The 25,858-nt window shown below is 46.1% G+C and overlaps 1 long non-coding RNA gene across 1 annotated transcript in view; it reads left to right on the forward strand.

The window, feature by feature from the left end:
* The window catches only part of LOC142771456 (uncharacterized), a 125,604-nt gene extending 106,532 nt beyond the window's left edge, over positions 1–19,072 (forward strand). Inside the window, exons 2-3 of the long non-coding RNA XR_012885929.1 lie at positions 16,302–16,407; positions 16,543–19,072. This is a non-coding gene — a long non-coding RNA (uncharacterized LOC142771456). The remainder of the gene's footprint in view (positions 1–16,301; positions 16,408–16,542) is intronic.
* The last annotated feature ends 6,786 nt before the right edge of the window (positions 19,073–25,858 follow it).

The following is a 25,858-nucleotide window of genomic DNA, read 5'->3' on the forward strand; positions in this document are numbered from 1 at the left end:
GCCGTCGATTGCCTGCAAGGGGTCGGATATTTTTCGTCAATGGATTTGCGTTCAAGATATTGTAAGATGACGATGACAGAATTTGGCCGTTCTAAAACAGCGTTCGTCAGGCCAGATTGCCTACAATAATTCGCAGTATAGACATTTCGTCTGTGCATGTGCCTGCTACACTTCAGCGAATGATGGGCAGCATGCTTCGCGGCCTGAATTGGCAAATACGTTTTTGTTACCTAGATGACGTTGTTGTGTCCTCACCAAATTTTCCCACCCACGTTGCCCGTTAGCGCACGATTCTTCAGTGCTTCACCAAGGCAAACCTTCAGCATAGTCTCAAGAAGTGCTGCTTCGGGGCTCGTCAACTTGCTATACTTGGCCATGGGGTCTTAAAGAATGGACTACTTCCAGACCCGGAAAAACTTCACGCAGTCGCCGAGTTTAATAAACCAACAATACTGAAAGAACTGCGGAGCTTCGCCGGCTTGTGCTTCTATTTTCGTCATTTCATCCGTAACCTTGCTTCAGTCATAGCACCACTCACGAAGCTTGTTGTTCCGCCTGCCAACCTTTCCGATTGGGCCCAAGTGTGTGGTGACGCCTTCGGCACATTGCGTCGCCAGCTCACATCATCACCTATTTTACGCCATTATGAGCCAACAGCCCCCAAAAAATTGCACACTGACGCTAGTGGCATCGGCCTTGGCGCAGTACTCACGCAACGTAAGCCTGGTATTCTAGAATATGTCATCGTATATGCTAGCCGCGCACTCATAAAAGCAGAAACCAACTACTCTTCGCCAATAAAGAATGCCTCACAATTGTGTGGATGTTAGGCAAGTTTTGTCCTTATTTGTACGGAAAGACTTTCGACGCCGTCACCGACTATCATGCACTCTGTTGGTTAGCTTCTCTGAAGGACCCTTCTGGCCGTCTTGGACGTTGGGCACTGCGCCCCCAAGAATTTGACATTCGTATCATTTACCGATATGGGTGAAAACATTCTGACGTGGACACGCTCTCTCGATTACCAGTGCGATTCAGAGAAGACCTGCACTGAGAAAGTCACATTCCCATCGCTGCCATTTCCATCACGAAAATGCAATCTGAGCAGCGTAAACATCCATGGATTGTATCTCTCCTTAATTCCTTTCAGGCACTTGCACGTCAGCGTACCCACGTGCTCTTCATCGTCAAGCCACACACTTTGCGGTATGAGGCGCGTGCCCATACCGAAAAAAAAACACAAAGTTAATGGACGTAAATGGCTTTTGGTTATACCAAGCGATATGCGATCTGACGTATATGCGCATTTTCATGGTGATCCGCAGCATGCTCACGCTGCTAGAGCACTGAAGACGTATGAATGCCTCCGCCAGCGCTACTACCGGCGCTGCATGTACACCTTCGTCCAAAAATACATCCAATTCTGATCATTGTGCAAACAGCGGAATTCATTTGTCCATTCACCCGGACTATTACAGCCTCTACCCTGTCAGCCACGCCCTTTAGACCGTATAGGCACTGATCTATAAAGACCGCTTCCTTACACAGCGGCTGGCAGTTGATGGGTAATCGTCGCCATGAACCACATGACGAGATACGCAGGGACAGCTCCACTACCTTCTGCTGCTGCTGGGCTCGTAGCCAACGTCATCTTACGACAATCTGTCCTGCGTCACGGTGCACCACGTGAAATACTCAGTAATAGAGAACGGGTGTTCTTATCCGAGGTTCTTCAAGAACTACTTCGTGCATGCCGTACCGCTCACTGCGACCTCTACTCCCTACCGCCCGCAGACCAACGGTCTAACGGAGCGATTCAATAGAACCCTGAAAGACAGGCTCAAGATGTATGTTCATGTTGACCAGTCAAACTGGAATGCTGTGCTACCGTTTGTAATCTATGCATATAATACCGCGACGCAGTCAACAACAGGCTTTTTTCATTCTTTTTGCTAAACGACCGCGAGCCATGCGGCAATCTTGACACCGTTTGGCCGTGTCACCAAGATGCTTCCGAATTCAGTCCTGTTTCTGAAATTGTATGCTGAGGAGCGCCGTCAGTTGGCCCACTCATTCACATCGGACAGACAAGCCCTCGAAAAAGAGCGCCATGACCGTGACCAGCAAGTGCAGAGTTTTGCCGTAGGCTCAGCTCTTCTGGCTCCGACGGCCGTTTCACTCTCCTGGCCTGTCCTCCTAATTTACCTCAAAGTACCATGGTCCCTACCACGTCGTGAAACGCCACTCTCACATAACATATGTGATCGAGCCAGTCAATCTATCCACAGACAAATTGAGCCTTTCCTTCTGTCGTCACCTTTACTGGCCAAGATGGCTTCCCTTTGTAGCGGGGGTTTTGTAAGGAGGAAGAAGAGCAATACGCCGTAGTGGGCCATCTTTTTAGCCATAAGCCTCGAGCGCGATCTGATGGCCCTGATGCTGTGATTTCTGTGTCGGTCATGACCGCCCGCTTTCAGTATCAATAGGCCTGCTGTGCAAATGCTGTTTACACAAATACACTCCATTTCAATTTTGCCTCTTTTTTTATTTTCAGCCTACTGTTAACCATTTGCAAGGTTTTTACAGGAGGGGGAGCAAAAAGAAAGGCACAAAAACAGGCACATCAAACGTTACAGCAAGCTTTGGTTGGAGCGGCGTTTCTAAACAAGTAAAATTAAGAAGAAAAAATACATTAATGAATAAAGTGGTAGTGGACACATATAAATGTCATACAGTCGTGAAGAAGTATAGAGAAAAAGTGAACACATTTTAAGAGATGACGTAAATACTATTATTGACAGACAACCCAATACAAAAGGGCAATCGTAGAATGAAGTATAGTGCATACTGCCACATGGTTTGCTTGGGTGAGATCGAAGTGTGAAAGAAGACAAAGACGATCTCTCTGAGCCGCTGCTTGAGTAGTCGACTAAACGAGCCCATTTTTATCAAGTTTGTCGAGAGTAACGTGACAAGACTGGTGGAGGTGCTGGGTACAACGTCTCGCAATCCACCCGATGCCCAAGACCCCGTCCAGCAGCCGGAACACAAGCCCTGCACTCGTGGACACTCCTGTTCATAGAGTAAGCCACCGCCAACGAGGCCTACCGCCTGAGACACCAACCACTGACGCAGCGACTATGACTTCGACACAAGATCCCATGCAAGCTCCGACACCTTCCACGCCGATCTACTGCACCGTCGAAAACCCGCTCATGCCTAGCCCCTTTCACGGAGAGCAGCACGAAGATGTTGACGACTGGCTGAGTGAGTTCGAACGTGTCGCAGCGATCAATTACTGGGATGATGCCGCGAAGCTCCGGAACGTGTACACTTGCCTAAAAGACGGTGCCAAGACGTGGTTTTTGAACAGGGATGATGTTCTGACATCTTGGCGCGAGTTCCATCGTCGCCTCCTGGAGACCTACAGGAGTCCCGACCGCCGTGAACGGGCGGAGCGTTCACTACAATCACGCATTCAGATGCCCAACGAGACCGTCTCGATGTACGTCGAGGACATGACACGGCTTTTCAAGCGAGCGGATCCTGCTATGGCAGAAGAAAAAAAGTTGCGCCACCTCATGCGTGGTGTGAAGGAACAACTTTTTGCTGGTTTGGTGCGTAGTCCCCCCAAAAGTGTTGCTTAGTTCCTTACTGAAGCGGCAACAATGGAGCGAGTACTGCACCAACGGTCTGCCCAGTTTGACCGTCAAGTGAATGCTGCCTCAACTCCCGAAATTTTCGCCACCCCTGGGAGCAAGAGCCCCGAATGGATTCGCGAGATCATTCGATCTGTCGTCCGGGAAGAAATGGAGATGTACGGGACAAGGCAAATCGATGTTGGTTCTATTACCAGTGTCATCCGCGACGAGGTCCAGCAGGTGCTGCACGCCCATCGTTTTCCGCCCACGTCGGTTGATCCGGAAACGGCTCCTGTGTCTACTGACAGTCGCCGTCGTACGTACGCGGAAGCCTTGCGATCTGCCACTCCTCTTCCGGGTCAAGGAGTCCCGATCCAGCCAGTGCCGCACGTCCCGATCCAGACAGTGCCGCACGTCCCGATCCAGACAATGCCATACGTCCCGATCCAGACAATGATGCCGTCAGTCGCGATTCAGTCAGCGCACGCTGATTTTGACATCGATAGTCGCCGTGCACCGACGCGCAAGTCTGATCTCTGGCGTACGCCAGACAGACGACCCCTCTGCTATCATTGCGGTGAGGCTGGTCACATTTACCGCGAATGCCCATACCGGCAACTTGAACAGCGCGGATTTTCCGTCAATTCCCCTCGTCCCCGAATTGGTCAAAGGCCAAGGGATATCGAAGAGTATCTCGCGCAACAGCGTGCACCCTTTACACGACGGCAATCGCGGTCACCATCTCCGAGGAGACCCGCAGCCACTGGGCCACGTTTCGGGGTGATGGCACGGGAACGCTCCCCGAGCCCTCGTCGGGAAAACTGAAGGCAGCGGCCTTCGGGGGCAAGGTCGCTGGGACTCAAAGTGCGGAAGACCTCTCATCGACGCTTGCACGCAACGCCGAAGGCATTTCGTCAGAGAATAATCGCAGTGCAGAAGAAACGCCGACATCCGCATCTGAACCTAGTGGCCGCGTGTCACTCGACATACCTGTGCTGGTTGACGGTCTTCAGGTCAGTGCATTGGTAGACACTGGTGCAGACTATTCGATCATCAGCGGGAGGCTAGCGAAAGATCTCAGGAAAGTGATCACGCTGTGGAATGGAACGCGCATTCGAACAGCTGGAGGACACGTTGTAACACCGCTGGGTCGCTGTACCGCAAGAGTGAAAATTCGTGCGTCAACGTTTGTGCTCAGCTGCCTCGTTCTTCGCGACTGTTCGCGTCAGCTGATTATCGGCATGGACTTCCTTCGGGAATACGGTGCCATCATAAATCTCCGTGAGCGCATCGTGACCTTCTCTACTCAAGACGCAACAGATCGAGACGCTGATAACTGCCGTAGACTTGCGCTGCGTGTTGCTGACGACAGTGTGACGCTGCCACCTCGAGCAACTGTTCCCATCGAAGTCACTTGTGAAGACTTCCAAGACGGCGACGTGGTGGCTGAAAGCAACTTATCACTTCTGCTGCTCCAAGGTGTATGCACCGCCCGAAGTGTTGTGCGCGTCCGTGACGGACAGTCAACGATACTAGCTACGAACTTCAATTACGAGCACCGGCATCTTTTCCGCGGAACCACCCTAGCTTATGGAGAACCTGTTGCCGACGTCACGGAGTGCTTCGCGTCCGAGGAAACGCATGAGGATGAGGAATTTCTAGACCACATCGACATTAATTCGACGCTGTCAGACGAGAGAAAGGCTGCACTTCACAACCTTTTAAGGGAGTTTAGATCTTGCTTCGCCTCTTCTTCTAAAGTCCGTCAAACACACCTCACGAAGCATCGAATTATTACCGACGATGACGTCCGCCCCATACGGCAGCAGCCTTATCGCGTTTCTGCCAAAAAACGCGAGGCTATTTAGACACAAGTAAAAGAGATGCTCGATGACGGGATTATTCAACCATCCAGCAGCGCTTGGTCCTCGCCAGTCGTTCTAGTAAAGAAAAAAGACGGAACGCTGCGATTCTGTATTGACTACAGGAAGCTTAATAGCGTCACGAAAAAGGACGTCTACCCGCTTCCACGGGTCAACGACTCCCTCGACAGGTTACGGCGTGCGAAGTATTTTTCGTCCATCGATCTAAAGAGTGGCTATTGGCAAATTGAAGTGGATGAACGAGACCGAGAAAAAACCGCGTTTGTGACTCCAGATGGACTTTACGAATTCCGAGTTCTTCCCTTCGGCCTCTGTTCTGCACCAGCCACGTTTCAGAGGATGATGGACACAGTTCTCGCTGGCTTGAAGTGGCAAAGCTGCCTTGTCTACCTCGATGATGTGGTCATCTTTTCCGAGAGCTTTGAAGAACATCTGAAGCGTCTGAGAAAGGTTCTGGAAGCCATTCGCACAGCTGAACTCACGCTGAAACCCCAAAAATGCCATTTCGGCTATGAAGAGCTGAAATTTCTGGGACATGTCATTAGTGCGGATGGAGTGCGACCTGATCCAGACAAAACTGCTGCTGTCGCCGCCTTCCCTGTCCCATCAGATAAAAGAGCAGTACGCCGTTTCCTCGGCTTGTGCGCGTATTATCGCCGATTTATCGCCAACTTCTCTAAGATAGCTGAACCTCTTACGCGACTCACCCGAGATGACGTACCCTTTACTTGGGGCGCAGAACAAGATACAGCGTTCGCAGAGTTACGACAGAGAATGCAAACAGCCCCTGTTCTTGCCCATTTTGACGAGGACGCTACTACAGAAATTCATACAGATGCCAGCAACGTCGGACTTGGCGCTGTCCTTGTACAACGACACGGCGGCGTTGAGCATGTGATAGCTTACGCCAGTCGTACTCTTTCTCGAGCTGAGACCAACTATTCTACGTCAGAAAAAGAATGCCTCGCAGTCGTGTGGGCGACGACCAAATTTCGGCCTTACCTCTACGGTCGTTCCTTCAAAGTGGTGACTGACCACCACTCGCTCTGCTGGCTGGCAAATCTCAGAGATCCATCCGGCCGTCTCGCACGGTGGAGTTTGCGTTTGCAGGAGTTTGATGTTACGATTGTGTACAGGTCAGGGCGCAAACACGAAGACGCCGACGCGCTTTCTCGAGCACCTGTGGGGAACGCTGTCAGGGGCTCCGAAGATGAAGATGCCTTTCTCGGAGCAGTTAGTGACTCCGAATTTATGTCAAAGCAGCGGGCAGACGATGAATTACGCCCAGTAATTGATTCCTTGGAAGGCCGCAACTCTCAGGTCCCTCAACACATTGCTCGCGAACTGTCCTTTTTTTGTCTAAGAAGAGGCATTCTTTACAATAAAAACGCCCGTGGTAGCGACAAAGCCTTCCTACTCGTTGTTCCTACCGACATGCGTGATGAAATCCTCCTTGCGTGCCACGACGAGCCCACGTCAGGACATTTGGGCTATTCGCGAACTCTCGCCCGAGTACGCCAACAGTATTACTGGCCGCGGCTATCAACTAGTGTACATCGATATGTGAAAGGCTGCCGTGAGTGCCAGCGCCGCAAGACGCCGCCTTTGAGACCCGCGGGCCTGCTCCAGCCGATCGCACCACCACGGACACCGTTTGACCTCGTGGGAATGGACCTTCTCGGGCCCTTCCCTTTGTCGTCCTCTGGGAACAAATGGATTATAGGTGCGACAGATTATCTTACGCGTTATGCTGAAACAAAAGCGTTACCCCGTGGCACGGCCTCTGAAGTCGCACAGTTCTTCGTGCACCAAATCGTCCTACGGCATGGTGCCCCGTCATGCGTGATTACGGACAGAGGGACGTCGTTTACAGCACGAATGATGGAGGACATTTTTAAACTGAGCTGCACAAGTCATCGAAAAACAACGGCTTATCATCCGCAATCCAATGGACTGACAGAGAGGCTTAACAAGACCATAGCGGACATGCTGTCAATGTACGTGGACGTACAACATAAAACCTGGGACGAGATTCTTCCATACATCACGTTTGCATATAATACGGCAACGCAAGAAACAACGCGATTTCCACCTTTCCGACTTGTTTACGGACGCAACGTGCGAACCATGCTCGATGCTATGCTTCCGTGCGACCAAAGCAATGAACTTGCTCAAGATGCTGAGCAATACACTCAATACGCCGAAGAAGCTCGTCAGCTAGCTCGCATAAACACCAGTCACCAACAAGATGCAGACGCACGACGTTACAACCTCCGCCATCGAAATGTCACCTACCACCCTGGGGACCGAGTGTGGGTGTGGATCCCTGTCCGGCGACCAGGCTTATCCGAAAAACTCCTAAGCCGTTATTTTGGACCGTACAAGGTTCTTAGACGAATCACAGATCTTACCTACGAGGTATTTCCGGACGGCGCAGCATCTTCTCGTCGACAGCTTCGGCCCGAAACCGTGCATGTCGTTCGGCTGAAGCCCTACTTCACACAGTAGCCCTTGTGGTTTCACGTGCTACGACATGCCGTGACATTGCGTTGCTGCTGCTGTTTGTGTTCTCCTGTGTTTTTATGCCTTTTCTTTTTGCGCTTGGCGCAAGCGTTGGCGAAACTTCCTCATTTGCGCTGCGAGTAGTGGCACTCTCCCTCTTTTGGTTCTCTATATCTGCGTGTGTATACCTTCATTTTTTTTATTTACGAGCATCGAGTCAATGCTTTCAAAGGGGGGGACTATTGCCACATGGTTTGCTTGGGTGAGATCGAAGTGTGAAAGAAGACAAAGACGATCTCTCTGAGCCGCTGCTTGAGTAGTCGACTAAACGAGCCCATTTTTATCAAGTTTGTCGAGAGTAACGTGACAATACTATGTTATCAGGCATATTAGTAAAGGCTATGTGTATGTTGCAACATTTTTATGAAGGCATCAACTGTACGCTGTTCGGCTATAAGTCGGTGAGGAGAATTCTATTCTCAATTTCATCTAGAAAAAAAAGAATAATAGAATGTATTGTTGTGTCACGAGTATTATCGGAGCCTGTGATCATGGGTGTCACGTTTTTTTCTTGTCGCCTTGGTTTTCACCTATCTTGTGTGGTCTATCTCAAAAATAATTTTGCAATAACTCATATAAACTTCAGGAGATGTTTTTTTTTGCTGGCCTATCAACTGCGGGCAAACGAGTGGGGCGTAGTAATTCAGTACGATTTACCTTTTCAAGCGTGTTGATACCAATACCTTGAAGGGGGACCAGAATATGCTAGCATACTTAAATATTGGTCGGAAAAGTGTGACATACGCTAGATGCATAGTGTCATGGGCGGCGTGTCGCAGTGTCCACCTAAAAAAACAATTTCTTTAAGGCCGTAGTAGCTATGGTTTCTATGTACAATGTCCAACTGAAATCAGAAGTTAAAATCAACCCAAGGTATCACACACTGGCTCACATTTTGTAGCACAATGTTGTACCCATTATGGAAAAGTAAGCGTGATTTCTTTTTTGTGACTTGCACCGCGACTGTTTTGTCAAAATTATTCGGTATTTGCTAATTAGAACACCATCGTACAACGTAACTAAGGGCATCGTTCAAGTAAATGTCATCACGGCAGCTTTTATTCACTTTGCACAATATGCAGTCGTCTGCGAAAAGTTTAATGTTTGCATTAATGTTCCCTGCTAGGTCATCATAAAAAGAAGAAATAACATCAGTGCCAAGACATATCACTGACGCACTCCGAACGTAACGTTCTGTCTTTCAGAGACGTGATCGTTGCATTGCACAAATTGCTGACGACAGGACAAAGAGTTTCGTGTCTAACGGGTCACTGGCCCATCCCCGTGTTTGCAAACTTGCTGGTAAACGTATGTAACTGCGCGGTAGTAAACACGGACGACAAGAAGATACAAGGACTGCGCTTGTCCTTGTATCTTCTTGTCGTCCGTGTTTACTACCGCGCAGTTACATACGTCGATCATGAATCACCAACTCGCCCAATCGTCCACCTTGCTGGTAAACAAGCTTTTTGTGAGGAATCCGGTCAAACTTTATTGAGAAATCCATAAACATGATATTATTTAGGAGTGTCCATTGATGGCTTCGGCAAGTTGATTGATTGTTCCGGCAACTAATGTTACGGTCGGCAGGCCTCTCCCAAAGCCGTGCTGGTTATGGTGTAGTAGCCCATTGACTTCGACAAACTTTAAAATAAATTTGAGATTAATATGCTCGAATAGTTTACAGCTAGCGCAAGTTAAGAAAATGGGCCTGTAGTTTCAAGGAGTTGATTCTTCACCAGATTTATGCACTGGGATTATTTTCGAAAGTTTTCATTCGGAAGAATTTTGCGAATCCTGGATAGATTTAGTTAATATTGAGCTCAGGTACTTACTAAGTGGTTCGTCATGCCGTTTGAAAGAGGCGTTCGGTATCGCATCTGGACCACAACTCAATAACAGACACAGTATACCACTTTCAGTTATTTCTGGAGTTCCTGATAACTTGCTATTGGTGGATGGCATATTCCCTGAGTGTTGTATTAGCCCATTACCGATTGTAAAGACAGACTGAAAGTAACGGTTGTATGTTGTGTGCGTGATTGTTTCTCCAAGACTCTCACGTGGCAAAAGATAAGCAAGCCGCGTTCTTTATGGATGCCTTGGATGCGACAAAAAAATGCGGAAGGTGAGGGGAGGCCGTATGAAGGCACGTTGGGTACGAAAAGTCGTGGAACGGGATCAGAAAAATCCACGTATGAAAAAAAAAACACGACAGTTCCTGCCTTCCAGTCGCCTTAAGCCATCGCATAAAACCCAGTGACACTGAAGGCTAAGGCGTATGCCTCATCAAATGTGATAGTTCACCTTCGGTGCCCTATTGCGTCGGTAACAGGTGTCGCAAAACATCATCATGCGATAAAGTCACCACATGACATGAAGGCGACGTCACGAATTGTCCAGACATCTGATGTCATCATGTAATGACGCGTGGCGGGATGACTTCACCACATTACATCGTAGCTTGGTCAGAGATGTTCCGATCGCAAGGCCAATGTGAAACAACCATGTGAGGTGCATCCGATCTCGGAGGAAGCAAGGCAAAAACACGTAAGGTGCACAAATAATTCAATGGGTGGCGGGGCTGCATCGACTAAGAATGGAAAAAAACGACGCTCCGAGTCGCCTCATATATATGCAGAAGCGGTGCTGTGAATTTTCAAGTGTTCTTGTGATTTATGCTTCCCTTACGCACCTTGCCGACCGCAGCCACTCCGTTGGCCGAGCAGACGAAGATGACGAACCAGGCGAAGATGTAGCACACCAGCAGCTCCCAGCGTATGCCGCCAAGCTCTTCGATTCCGCTGGTCAGCTTGAGAGCACCGAACCTGAAATAGAGTCCAGTAAAATGAGTGGTGCTAAAGAAGGCGAACTCAAGTTTGGGTTGAAATGGAGATTCATAATGCTCCGGTTACACGGCCAATGGCAAGGATGTCGCATGTGATGATATGCGAAAGAAAGAAAATTTGGGCAAACTAATTTGCATGAAAATAACCAGTCTGCAAAGTGCTAAAGTGGTTACGCAGCTCCGTTGCGAACCCCAAAGTCGTCGGTTCAGTTTTCAAGCAAGGCACTCGAATTTCGAAGCCAGAATATGAATCATTCCGGACACATAAAAATCACACCGGGGTTCTGGCTCGTAAAAATTCAAGAATTATTCTTAATATTTTGCTGAGTTGGCACTGCACTTTTGCGAGGAAAATTACAAGTTTGACTAAGTCACGCAAAGCTTGGCACAGCGAAGCACGGGCCCGTTGCCGGTCGCACTCCCCGTCAACCGAAACATCCAGCGTCAAGATACGCGGCTTCCTCTTCGCTAGTTCGTGCACACTTTGTGAGCATCAGCACGATCGGGAGCAGCCAGGTTATACACCAGTGTAGCAGAGTTGTCACTCTGGACTCGAAATGACTCCGTGCTGGAAGGGGAACCAAATCACGTTTTTATTCGACAACACAGCACGTTTTCGTCTGCGAGTTGTTTTTCAAACTTAAAACATGTTACGTGAGAGCAGAGCCCCACATTTATTAAACAAAGCTTTTAAGTAACTTGTCTAACTACAGGCACGGTAAATTTATAAGCAACGCGCTTACAACAAGTCTGTCCATTTATATACTTTGTTGCTCCTATGTTCCTTTTCATTTTTCGCGAGTCCGCTGCTGTATGCAATTGGTATCCATCGTACTGAACTACGGCAGCGGCATATCAACCCTGTGGTACTTTTTACTCGGGGGCCTGCTGTCTCACCGCTTTTAACTTTTGTTTTTGCTTCAATCGTTGTCGGTGACTAGGTAGCATACTCACAAAAGCACGTCTTTGAGATGTGATGCGTATTGATTTATATAACAACTATATAAACGATTTACCAAATATCAACACTATATATACGGCGCGATTTGTTATATGTGGACACATCATTTTATTTATGACTTCCAGGAACGTTGGAGTGCTAGTCAGTACTGCCAATATTATTATAGAACAAGTAAAAAAGCATAGTTTATCAAAATCTGTAATTATTATTTCAACAAAAACAAAAGGCTTGCTTTTTCAACCAAAGAACAAAAAACAAATGGCCCATGGATGTCTTCAACTAGGAATCTGCGTGATAGATGTGGTGCATTCAGTAAAGGGTTTAGGTGTCAATATTTTTATAAAAACGTGTTATGGAATGAACATGTCAACATTATTGCCAACAAGCTTGCTCGAGTTACAGGTGCAAGCTTCTTGTTTCCAATAAAAGTGAAGCTCTTACTTTCTAATTCGCTTTTTTCTATATCATATCAACCACTGCCATCTTGTACAATGCAACTCAGCCAGCTCATACTTTATAATTCAATTTTTCTTATACCATATCAACTGCTGCCATGCCCCGCCGCGGTGGTCTAGTGGCTAAGGTACTCGGCTGCTGACCCGCAGGTCGCGGGTTCAAATCCCGGCTGCGGCGGCTGCATTTCCGATGGAGGCGGAAATGTCGTAGGCCTGTGTGCTCAGATTTGGGTGCACGTTAAAGAACCCCTGGTGGTCGAAATTTCCGGATCCCTCCACTACGGCGTCTCTCATAATCATATGGTGGTTTTGGGACGTTAAACCCCACAAATCAATCAATCAACTGCTGCCATCTCGTACAAGGCAACTCAGCCAGCTTAAACATTAACATTTTATTCCTGTTCCAAAAGAAAGCCATTCGAAGGATTTCAAATGCTCCATTTGATGAACACTCTCAGCCCATATTAGACCAGCTGTATATCATGTTAATAAAGGCCTTGTACAATACGATTTACAGAAACAATTTTTAATGGCAAGAAAATATAGCATGGGTTTACTACAGCATGTGTTACGGCTATAATAAATTCAAAGCACATTCAGTACACGACAAAAAGAAACCTCGCATGCCACACTGAGCCCATTTTTGACCAGTTAGATATTACGCTATTAAAGACAGCGTAGAATCAAATTCGAAGAAACGAATTTTAATGAAAGAAATAGCAGGGGTTTTCCACAGCATCTGTTACAGCTAACATTAAATTCAAAGCACGTTCAATAAATGACACAAGGAAACCTCACAGTCCCACATTGTCGAACAAATTATGGAAAAGAAATGTGACATCAAGTCTTACTATTTTTACTTAACCCTCTTCATTGAGTGCCATACTTTCTTTCGCGAATAATGTGGATGTATAGATCATACATCTCGTTTTTTTATTAAACATGCACTTTATGCTTAAAGTACACGGTGACGTGTGTATGATCTGTTGTATAATCATTAGTGAAGATTTATTATGCATGTATGTTCATTTCGCATAATGTTTGTTTATTATATATGAAATATGTTGATGCATTGCAATTTTTGTATGCGAATCAGTTCGATGTTTAAGATACAAGTGCTTCTTCTAGGGTTTATTCTTTTTTATTTTATTTTATTTCATCTTGAAAGCTGCACAAACACGTTTTTTTTTATTGATTTGTGTTCAGCCATGTGTTTTACGCACCCAGTTTGTTGCTTACTCTACATTCAGCTATTTATGCATTGTACTTTGCTTTTGCTCGTCCACTGTTTATTGCCAAACAAAACGAAGACACAGACCTCATCAAGTCGTTTTGTAGCTTTTTGTCTGCGTTTTTTAACCGTACCATGTGTCGATGCTACATAAAATTCACAAAGTTTAGTTCAAGTTCACTAATCTATTCACACGAAGTGCCACACGCCACCTCCATGTTTATTGAGCATAGGCGTGAGCTAGGGAGGCAGGGTATTACCTCTCTACGCAATTTTTCAATGATCATTCTAGATAACAACATGTTCTGTGAGTCGAACGCTTCATAAAAACGTCCTCACTGGATTGAAACCACTGACAACTCCTAGTTACAGTATCAAAAGGTGTATTGTAGAGCACTGATTGTGAGTGAGCACCGATCATCATTCTCATGGTCGACGCCATAGAGGTGAGTAGTGGGATTTGGCCGCATTCTGTGGCACACACCCGATCACGACTACAGGTCATACACTTCAGGCCAACCTTGAACTGCTCGGTGTCAAAAAAAGACGTTGACAGCAGTGACTGAGACTTTCTGTAAAACACCCCAACGGTACCATGACAGTAAACCTACACGTGGCGTCCATGATGAACAAAGTAGAGTACTGTGCGATAACTGCTCATTAGAGCCCGTTATACTGTGTGAAGCCTATTGGCCACGCAGACTTTCTAGAGGTGCGCGATACATGGTCTAGATTTATCAAGATATTCATTATTAAAAATGTCGGTTCAAAATTTCATGCTGCCATTTTTGTGCAGCCACATCGTTTGCGATGTAAAAAACACGTTTCTAGCATAGCTGGTCTTTCAAGGCTTATACAAACACTGTCTAACCTAGGCAACACATACTGCGTGACAAAAAATGTTATGTCGCATAGGCTGCACGCAGCGGTATTATTTCACGATGTCTCGTACTCCACGTGCTCAAGTTATTTGCCTCCCTCCCCTCAACACTTTTGTCTGCAGCAGTGCCAAATTTGGACCGTTTGTTTCAAGCTAAAAAACCATTACAACAACACTTCCTTTCGCCTACCTTTTTTTGTAAGTTCAAGCGGCAAACCATGTTAACAGTGAGCGTTTGCTCTGTCCCTTTTGTTAGGATGTTCATGAAGACCTACTGCATACTACAATTTGTCTGCATGACATACGTGTTTGCACTTGCTAGTTAAAGCCGGAACTTGTAGCCGTCAAAGGTTGCGTGCGTGATGCTGTGTGGTAGTGACCACTTCTGATCACGGGGGTCGTGGAGAGTGCGATGTTCATTGAGTACGCCAACAGTCTAATGTTTACAGCGCACACCATGGTCGTAGGCTCTGTTAAGTTTTATGATCAGTTACCAGAGTTCTCCGTCAATCCTACTCAAAACAATAACAGGAGACTTACGTTATCACACCTTCTCTTGCAACTGGCTGTGAAGAAAGCGAGTAATTCGCTAACCCGACACGTTCGTAACTGCCCGTATGCAGCGCTCTCGCTGTTCTTCTTGTGAAAGCTACGGAAATCGGTAAAACTGAAGTAATTTACGCCCATCGCAATTCACAATGCAACAGTACCGCTCATTGAGGTCTTTCTTCGTATAGCGCGAAGCTGTTGCGTATCCTCTCGCATTCGCCGTCGTTCTGACGAGTGAACCAGGCCCCGGAAACTCACGTTCAAGTGATCAGCTGTAGGGGGTGAAAAAATCAACCACGGCGCGTTTCTGTTTCAAACACCCAGAGTGGATCTACTAACCTCTCTCGCCACTCGCGCTATAGCACTTTTTTGTAAGGGTGCCCTCATCGGGGCCAAGTTTCAATTTTGAATTGATCAAATACTACATTCTTTAGTACCACTACAGATAAAAAAAGAGCTTGTTTTTCTAGCAAGTAGTTTTTCTTGAGCATGTGCTGCGTCATCAATTTTTGTAATAGTTTTTGCTCGAGCTGACTTGAGGTCAGCGGCAGCCTATTGACCTCATTATCCTCATTTCAAAGTTTGCGGCGGCCAACGGTTGCGACGGCATGTAACGGCTCGCGGTAGGTTCGAATGCGTCTCGGACTGTTTCGTTTCGCTGTAAATATTTCGAGCCTCTGCCGACCGACACACTCTTTCTCGTTCTGTTTATTTTGACTAGTTCAAATGCCTTCGCGAAGGGAATTCAAGTGACTTCCGGGAAACGCAGCAACCGTTGAAGCTTTCATCGGATGAACACCCGTTGCAAGTCCGGGCCGTTGAGTAGAAACCACTTCAGTTTTTTAAGGACGGTTGTTTGAGGGGCTAGTTGGTTCATTTCAACATATGTAGTTTTTTTTTTTTTTGCCAATGACTGCGTAGGCGTCACACGGAGGCAGGGCATTGCAATATTAAATTTAAGATTGTTCAACGTCTCAATCTGTAACCAGAAAAACGTGCGTTACTTGCGGCGCGGCCTCACGTGGGAAGGAGTCGCTGAATCAATAGTTAATTCTGAAATTCTATCACCAGGTAACACCAACCAGACCGTTGCGATGAAAGAAGGCAAGTAAATCACTGTCGCCTCGCACGTGTCTTCGTGGCTAGTCCATATATTAGTGCAAAAAACCTACTTGTTAATAATTTACCGCTGTCGCGTTTCAGAAACATCACATAATTATGGGTCTGGTTTTGCTATAGTGTGACAAAGAAAGCGTCACATAAATGACAAATACTTCTTTTTCTGCCCCAGCCTCCTGGCCCACCTGACATGGAAGCAGCTGTGTACAATGGGCAAGGAACCTGCTACATGATATGCCTTGTGAAGGAGCAGCCCTGAGTGACACACGTGTTATGAGGTACCATTACATATATGTATAAAATACTGCTGTTTACTAGTGAACTGAACCTATTTGCTTACTTTAGAAAATGTCATGCTTTGATTATGCATTGAATACATACATTAATATCTGGTGATGTTAATTGTTTTCCAGACTACCATGTTGCAACAAGAGGATGACTACTCCCGAATGTCCACTCTGCAAGCACGTTTTAAACATCTGATTGTCCACTAGAACAGGTCATCTCGAACCTCACACATGTAATGCTGTATTTGTGAATGCTTTACCCTGCTTATCGTGGAGGGGGGCTTTAGATTGGCCACAAGCATTGGCTGTCTACCGTGGCATGGAGTCTACATTTCAATAATGTTGAAACTGTAACACTATTAGTTAGATTGTGTGGCACTACTGAGCTCAACAACACACTGTTTGATCCCAGCCACAGTGACCATATTTTGATGGGGGTGAAAGGCTAAGACGCTTGTGTGCTTAAGGGTTTGTTCGATTCGCCTGCACCACATGATCCATTTTACAAAGGGATGCACCTCGCCATTCGTTTAAGTGGTGCAATAATGGCATCTTTTAATTTGTGCCATTTATTTCAAAAAGTGCAGGAGAGATACAGCACCAAAACTAGTTCATGACTTTCCTGTACCTTCTGCTCTGACGGCGCTGGTTTGGTGCAGCCGCACGCACAGCTTAACAAACAACGTAGCATTAGACGTAGGTACTGTACCCACCTCTGCAAATGCAGTGTCTTTTGCCACGATGTTTGCACCTCATTAAATTAAGCGAACAAAAATAAGGAGTCCACCTTGTCGGCACCTTGTCATTCACTTGTAATGCCGCACTGCTGAACTCAACTCGTGCTGCACAAGTTTTGAACTTCTTGTGCACAGCTATGAACCAGTTCCTATTGGTGCAGGTGAACTAAACTGACCCTTAAAAGATGGAAGCTAGAAAATATGAAAAATCTGTGAACATAAGGTGTAAGAGCAAATCTTTCGACAAGCACTCTTGTCTCCTGTGAGGCTACAGTGTCATTTGTCCGAACCCCTGGAAGCCAGAATTAATCTAAATTGGCCCACTACTGTATGACTCACGATCACTTCATAGTTGGCATTTGAATCGTCAGAAATTATTGAATGTAATATGAACACCCCAGCAGTGAGGGGCATTAACAGGCTTTCCGACATTTAGTTGTGCCTTGTGACAGTTTACAAACAACACCCAGAACTGTTTTGTCTTAACTGTGTTTAGCTCATACAAGTTTACAAAAAGATGCCCCAAAGCTCATAGGGCTGCACTCAATTGCTCTAGCTTTGCACATATGTTCAATAATCCTAAAATAAATAATCATGAAGGTGATGAGCACTTGCAGCGCAGCTTCCTCAAAGACGCGACTGCTGTCGTTAAGAGCAAGCTTGTGTTCATTGCATGTGGTACTGTTTTTTTTTTCATATAGCAGAGAAACGTCCCAGATTTCTTTGAGCGCATCTGCTTCTGTTTAAATCAAGTTGTCATAACTATAATGCCTACCACTACGAAGTGAAATTATGTGGACTACGATATGAAAAAAATCTAGTAAATCGCACTGGTAGTTGAAATATACATGAGCTTGACTTATTCGCAGCCATACTGCAAGGTAGTACGTATTTCAAGTCCCAAACTCTAAACATAGCAGGGAAAAACAACTTCAGCTTTCAAGCACAAGTATACTGAATAAGTAAACAATAGCAAATGTGTAATAAATGTGACCTTTATTGATCGAGTATTCGGACAGATTCACATCATGTACCCCCAACTGATTTCAGGAGTGCTTGCTTGCAGGAGAGTACTCAAGTTCTATCGATATGTGTATGCAAAAAAAAGAGATTGTGCTCAGAGCTGAGCAGATAGTGTGCTGTAAGAGCACCAACAAAGATGTAAAAATAAAAAATTGTACAATGCATGCCTAAAGCTTATTTTCTTAGAATTGGGTCTTTTCGATCTGTAGGCACACACCTCATAAGTGTTCCTTTCGCATACATGTTCGCTGCATACTCATCAGACCGGTCCTTACCTGCGGCGAGAACTTCTAGCTGTAGTAACTGTGTAACTTCACTCTAACAATAAATGTAGCAAGCCTGAAATATTTTTCTAGCCCCATCACCTAAATACATATTACCTATGATATGGGCTCACGGCTGAGAATTAAAACTAGTGCCTACCCTGTCGACACAACATTGCACAATTTTGAACCACACAATGTCTCATTGCAGGGCGCAAAAATTCAGAACTGCACGGATCCGCAATAGCTTATTTAACAAATTTAGCAAAACTACATTCATTGCTCTCACTGCGCGAGCTATCTATCGGCAATGAGCACGTTTCCTTCCCGATTCCAAATCATGCATTCACTTCACTTCAAGATCAACACTACAGGGCAAGCGCCGCATCTGACGACAGAATCGGACCCTTGTCCTGAAGGGACGCTATTAAACTCGAGCGCCGCAGCACAATGAGAACGACGTTCATTCAGCGATCTCGATGTTCAGTTATATGCATATGCTTGTTAGCTTTCAAGAATCTTTACACCTGGGTTGAAAGCTTTCGATATGTATGAGTGACTTGTTTTGTTCGAACCCAACCGTATACATTGATTGTACCGGCTTGGACACTCGCAATAAACGATGCAAACCTTACTTGATTGACGTTCTTTTTGCCAGTCGAGGCCAGCTAGGTCACCTGCCTATAATTACAGACGCGAAACGCGATTTAGCCACGAAAAAAAAAAAGCAGAGGAAGCGAACAGCGCGAACCAACCGCGGGTCCCCCCACCTGCAGCAAAAAAAAAAAAAAAAGCGTGCGTCTGTTTATGATGATAGCACTACCAGCGCCATCTCGCCACCCGTGATTGCAGTTAAGTACGCCGCCGCTACCTATCTGCATGTTATTTTGATACAATAGCCCAAAGGTACAGTTCCCGTTCTCTAAACTGGTAAGTGTTCTGTTAGTGAGCACTTCATGGCAGTTAGGTGACGCGTCCGCCTAGCGGGGATAAATTCGTGGCTCTTTTTTGGTGTGTTCCATGCGCAAGCACACCTAATATTTATCTTAACCGTTGTTTCACACGCTGTAGTTGCACGTGGTCGCGAAGCCAACTAAGCGAGGCAGTCGGGCTTCCCACTGCACAGAACTGCGCCGGAAAGTAGCCCCGCGTGCCCGCTTAACTCCAGAATCAGACATCTATAACATTTTAAATACACTAGAGAGAACTCTGGCGCTGGTTTCTACGGGTGCTGTAACGCACGGCGCTTCAGCCAGCATCAGAATGATGGGAAGTACATAAAGTTGTCTAATCTTAGTACTTTCGGCTCGTTTTCGCGTTGCCAGAAACCGCCTTTCAGAAGACGACAATCACCTAGTGTTGAGCAGTTTCACTTCAATGCCTCAATCTTTTTTTGCTCACTAATTCAAAATTACGTACACCGTTCAAAACGGGCCTTCCTTTTCTTCAGAACAAACCAAAATACAGCATTAAACAAACCCACAAGTGCGTTGGAAGCCCACAAGAAGCATGAAAACTAGGCGACTTTTTTTACTACCTATTATTTTTCTGGTGGCTCATTGATCTCAGCACCAGGGTCCCCTCTAGTTAATTTCAGGAAACCACATGGGTAGTTCATCTGCTTTTTACGAAAGACGACGCTGAACCTGTGCTCGTTTTGCAACTAGTCGTCCTGCTCCGTCGTTCTCCTCGTCTTCGTACGTAAGCACGTAGCATGGTGTGACCGAATCGCACTCGCAGGCCTTTTACGCGCCCATCTGTGAGTTAGAGGCGCTCTTCGGGGCCACTGTATCGAGGTTTCCAAAAGCCGAAGAACTTTTTTCTTGATATTAACTTATTAATTTAACGCGATTGCTCGAGAGTGGTGACCATTTAGTTAAATCGAGTTTCAATTGTATGGACGATATATCGGACTGAGTCCCGTTTTCACGTGTTTTATTGGTGCGAAGTTATACAGTACGGAAAATCAATATTATGGAACAGCAAAGTTGAGCGGCTTATTATCTCTAGTCAAGACTAGTTACATTTGAGCCCTCGGTTATAAAGAGAGGTACAGAAAGGAAGAAGAGGCGCGTAGTCACCGTGGGAAAGGTATAAGGAAGCAACACATTGTTCTTCAAACATTGCGTTGGAGTGTGATGACATAATTGCGGGTCCCCAGAGGCCTCACTTTGAGGAAAAACGTCAGCATGCCCTAAACAGAGATCTGTGATATGCATTTGGTGAAAAAGTGAGGGGAGAGATGAAGAATGAAATAGTGCGCCAGCCAAACTTACTCTACAGCTTGACACGCATTCAACAAGGTATACGAAAAACTTTAACGCGCTCAGTAGGTTGACCTACTTACAGCAGGAAGGAGTATTCGGAGTGCCGCCGGGTCTCACGGCAGTGGTCCGAGATCTCGGTCAGGTATACCTTTGTCGGCACTGTCACGTGGTGTCCACACACCCTCAACAGGGTGTCGTTTCTGGTGGGCGCGTACGGCTGCTTCACGCTCGCTTCGTACAGCTTCAGCTTCTCGGCTTGGCACTGGTGCTGTGGGCGAGAGCAGAAGGGTTAGTTGTCGGTCGACATTTTACGGCTATTCTGTTGCTCCTCCATCTTCTGTCTTAGCGGACACATCCCTAGTTCTTTTTCGAGGGCTTACTTCTCATGCTGTAGGAAGTAGTTATTTTGTTTGTGTGTTTGTTTCACGAACGCTCACGGTAAATGGGAAACGTGCTCGCTGCTGGCTTGCCGAATAACTCAAACACCGTCAAAAAAACATTCACTTATATTTAGCACAACTTCTACTAAATAAGTGTAGTGGATTAAAGGGTTTGTTTTTGTAATACCTAACGTAAGTAAACAATGGAGCGGAGGAAGGCGTAGTGACCATTTGTTGACAGGAATAACGACCTAAAGGGAAAGGAACTAATGATGATGAAAAAACAACCTACCGGCAACCTTCAAACCACGTGCTCAGTGCTCTACAAATTGAGATACGGCGACGTTCGTTCCCCCGTTCACTGTATTGAGCGTCATCCTCGCAGTGTTAGCCAGAGCTACACCTCCCCATGGCAATAAGTATTGAAACGTTTTTTTTTGCCGCCTGGTGTCGGGTATAGCATTTGATATTCGTTACGAACTTCCAACTAACCAATCAACATGCTCACTTATAGGCATAAAGTCTAGCGGGACAAAGCCGAATAATTCTAGTGAACTCAAAAAATGAGGGGAAAAACATAGCTGATCCATCCATCGTGGGAACCAGTATAAGAAGAAAGTGAAACGTGTCTTTAAGGAAATAACAAACCTTATGTGAAATTCGCAGAACTATCTAGCAGGCTCCATACCAATCGCCGGCGACATCCTTGTTATGTCAAGCGGAGCAGCCGACACCGTGCCCAGGCACAGAGAACACATGCTCTTGCGTACTCTATCGTGAATGTGGCGATGAAACACCTGTCACTGTTAATTTAGTTTATGATGATTTGCACAACACTGCTGAGTTCCCTTTTTCGTTCGCGTTCTTTCAATAATTTGGATGTGAGATGACGTTAAAAATAAATAGCGAGAAAACATTAAAGTAACCAAAAAACACTAAAAGAGTATGATGTTATGATGTGCCTACTGATTCCAACTGCATGCATGAAACGAGCAAATATGACCAGAACAAGAAGGCTACTTCAGAAGAACATGTGCAGAGGCTTTTTTTCTGTATTCTTCTTGGCCGCCTTTCTTGTGAACTTAGCAGCACTGCCTAATGATATTACTTCACTGCTCTTGCATTACGTCAACAATAACTCGTAAAGCTTCACTAAAATTACGTCCTAACTCGACAATAGAAAGACCTGCGTTACTGCCGCAGCACCGCGCATGGCAAGTGTCATCGAGCAGCTCGTTTCTCAGTCCACTTCTTTAGGATGAGCAAATACTTCAATAGAAGAATCGGTGTCTAATATTCATAAGAATAAGTGGTGACGTCTACAATATTCATAACGAGTTTACGCTTGATTTATTCATTGCGTTCTGAACACGCTTAGAAAGAACTGTGACGCAACACACTCGTTAGACACTACAGCTTGCAGCTGCCACTGTTAAGTTCACGCATTGTCAATGCACGACAAAGGCCAAACCGCATGCACGCGATTTTCGAGCGATAGCTACGAGAGACAGCCTTCGACTAGCTCCGCCACTCCGTCGCTTCATGATGGCCGCAACTACGTGTGCGGCGACAAAGTGTCATTGCTGCTAGATTGAAACATACCGTGTGCATACCCATATATCTCGAAAAGAAGTTCCGAAATAGCTCAATGACAACATGCTGAATTTATTGCTGTCCTGCGTGGCATAAAGAAGCCACCAAAGCGTTTCCCGACCCTCTTCTGTTATTTTTTTGTTTTTTTGTTTTTCGCAGGGCGCCCGGAAACACTTTCTCTGTGCCTAGAAGCGTACGCATGCGTGCGCTACGATCGCTACGAAGCACTTCGTGACTGGTGATTTGATATTGCAGCAAGCGACCACAATTCACTCAAGCTGCCATCGAGACATCAAAATAAACATTCGATAACAAGATTTACAGCAAAGTGCGGCCACTTTCTCACTCTCAGCGTGAGATGCGATTGTAAAAAGGTGTTCAATACCTTCCATTCTCCTAGGCACGCGTGGTGCGAAATTTGAGCGCGCCCTCCCCTTTTAGCGCCTCGCTTCCATGCTAACTTGAGCGCTGGCCTTGCACAGCTGGAGCGTCGGGATTTCGGCAATCGTGGTTTTGCCGCCAGGCATTTTTGCCTGGTGCGAGACATGCGTCAGTTTAACTGCACAGAGACGCATATGCAAACGTGCCCGTACGACGTCTCCTCTCCCCTAGCACACGTCACAGTGCTCCGCTGATCCTCATTGGCAGCCCGTCAGCATGCGGCAGATCGCGTTCCGGCAGATTGCGTTCGCCAGGCGCTCGCCAGTGTTGCCAGGTTTCGTTATGTATAGCCAAAGCAGGTAAAAAAAAATTGGGCGTCGACTCGGGCTAGTTGGCTATGTGGCTATATTTGGGCTACTCAAAAGTGGCGACGGCTTTATTTGGCCTACTTTTGGCGCCATCATAATGCAGTTTCCCGAAGTGGCTATAATCTAGCTGAAATACGTCTCTAAAGCAGCATTCACAATTGGCTTTCAAGTTACTGAAAGCAATAAAGTTCACCAGAAATCCAACCACTGAAACTATGCAAGCACCATTCCCCGCCGCGGTGGTCTAGTGGCTAAGGTACTCGGCTGCTGACCCGCAGGGGGCGGGTTCAAATCCCGGCTGCGGCGGCTGCATTTCCGATGGAGGCGGAAATGTTGTAGTCCCGTGTGGTCAGATATGGGTGCACGTTAAAGAACCCCAGGTGGTCTAAATTTCCGGAGCCTTCCACTACGGCGTCTCTCATAATCATATAGTGGTTTTGGGACGTTAAACCCAACATATCAATCAATGCAAGCACCATTCGCCTATGACATTTGTCACCCGGTGACAGTAAAACGCCTTTCCGCTTCTCCATAAACTGCACTTCGGCTGTACTATTACAAGCATAAGAACCACGTGATTTCGAGCCTTCTGTAGTGTCGCTGATTCCCGAGTGATTGTTCTTGTTTAATCACGTAGTAGCGGCCAGGGGGCTGGGGGCGATTTCTGCAAGAGCTAAGCTTGTTCAAGCACATAAGCTGCAGAGAATAATGAGTCATTCACCTGCTCCTCAATGAGCTCACGCGTTTCACCTACTATCAGATTTAGGTGCCTGTGCTGAACGCTTGTGCTTTACGCGACATTGCAGCGTGTTGCTTAGAACAAGTGTACGAAAGAGAAATTCAGTACACTCTAAAGACTAAGAGAGTGCTGAGCACTCTCTTTGGGAGAGTGCGTTCTTGCCTTATATTTCACTCTGCTTTCAAGAGTAAATCACCTCTTTCTGAGGCAAAGTAGAGTGGTTCTCCCAAAATAGGTTGAAGCACTACCCGTCAAAAAAGTAACACAACGCTGCTCGATGCAGCGTAGCATGACCCTACCGAATTGAGAGGTAGTACACCTCATAAAGAAAAGCAGAACTTGGGTCAACATTGGGTTTTTTATTGTTCTTGATGGTTTTCCTTGCGCGCGGATCCTAAATATGGCTAAATACGAGCACTACGACGAAAAAAAGGCTTAAAAGGGTGTGCGAGTGGGACTTGAAACAGCAACTTCTAGACGTATTGGCACATTCCGCGCCCGACACGGTAACCACTACGCCACACTGAAGACGTTAACTTAGTGTATGAACGTTCATGTCATATGTGAAGTTTTTCATCACTTTGTATTTTTTGTATAGAAGTGCAGATTTCAGTGCCTTTGCGCTTCACAAAACCAGCCAGACTGTAAACGACGCGTTTAATGCGTTTGTTTAACGCTTCGTGAGATCACAACGTCTATCTGACCTGTTTTTACAGTAGAAAAAGAAGATTAGCGCCACCAAATATATGTACTGCATTTGTACTGACTCGCTGAGTGGTTAGTCACTTTTGCGCACGAAACATCGTGCTTTTGAAGTGTGCACTAAACAAATTAGCGTTTTTTTTCACCTCTTTCGAAATATTGACGGTCGTTCTTGTTCAAGGTATTGTTCAGGCTCTACGACTAAAGCCACACTTCCTCACTCTAGCCATACCGTACGTTAGGCTTATGGCAGCAACCCCCCTGTGTGATGGTGGTGGCGAAAAACACGAATATCAATATAAGAAGAACGTCATAGCTGTTTGCGTTGAGTTTCAATCGTGACTGACTGAATAAAATAGTATTGGCTTAACTCACTACCCAGATTTGAAACTAAAAGCCCGGATATTAAAGTTCCAAGTGCCCTCCAGTGCGCTGACATTCGCTGGCACGGCTGCAAACGCTGTTATTGTTAATCGTCTCTAACAACTGAACAAACAAATACAGTATGTTTTACTGCAGATATGTGTGGTTATTAGGTAGTGCTAATCACTCGTGGTGTGCCGGCGCCTCTAAATGTAATCAAGAGGGGAGCATAAGGGCGTTTTACTCTCTCATGCTTGAAGAGTTTATGAAAATTTCATTTTTTCAAAGCAAGGTAGAGTAGAAAGCGGTTTCTCTCTCTCATTTCATACAGAGTGAAAAGGAATTTCACTTTATGTGATGTTTTGCGAGAGTAGAAGAACACTCCGAAGAGTAACATGGCCTGTTTACTTTTGCGATACCCTTCGCATTTTTTAGAGTGTATCTGCCCTATTAGCTACCGCGATGGGCTGCTGGGTACAGTGCTCGACATCTGACTAAAGGTCATGGGATCAAATCCTCGCAGCGGTGGCTGCATTTAGATGGGGGCGAAATGCTACAGAGACATTCATGCTCAGATAAGGTGAATGTTGAGGAACCCCAGCCGGTCGTGACTACCGAAGTTCTCC

Source organism: Rhipicephalus microplus, chromosome 9 (assembly GCF_043290135.1).
Source record: "Rhipicephalus microplus isolate Deutch F79 chromosome 9, USDA_Rmic, whole genome shotgun sequence".
In the NCBI taxonomy this organism is placed as follows: domain Eukaryota; kingdom Metazoa; phylum Arthropoda; class Arachnida; order Ixodida; family Ixodidae; genus Rhipicephalus; species Rhipicephalus microplus.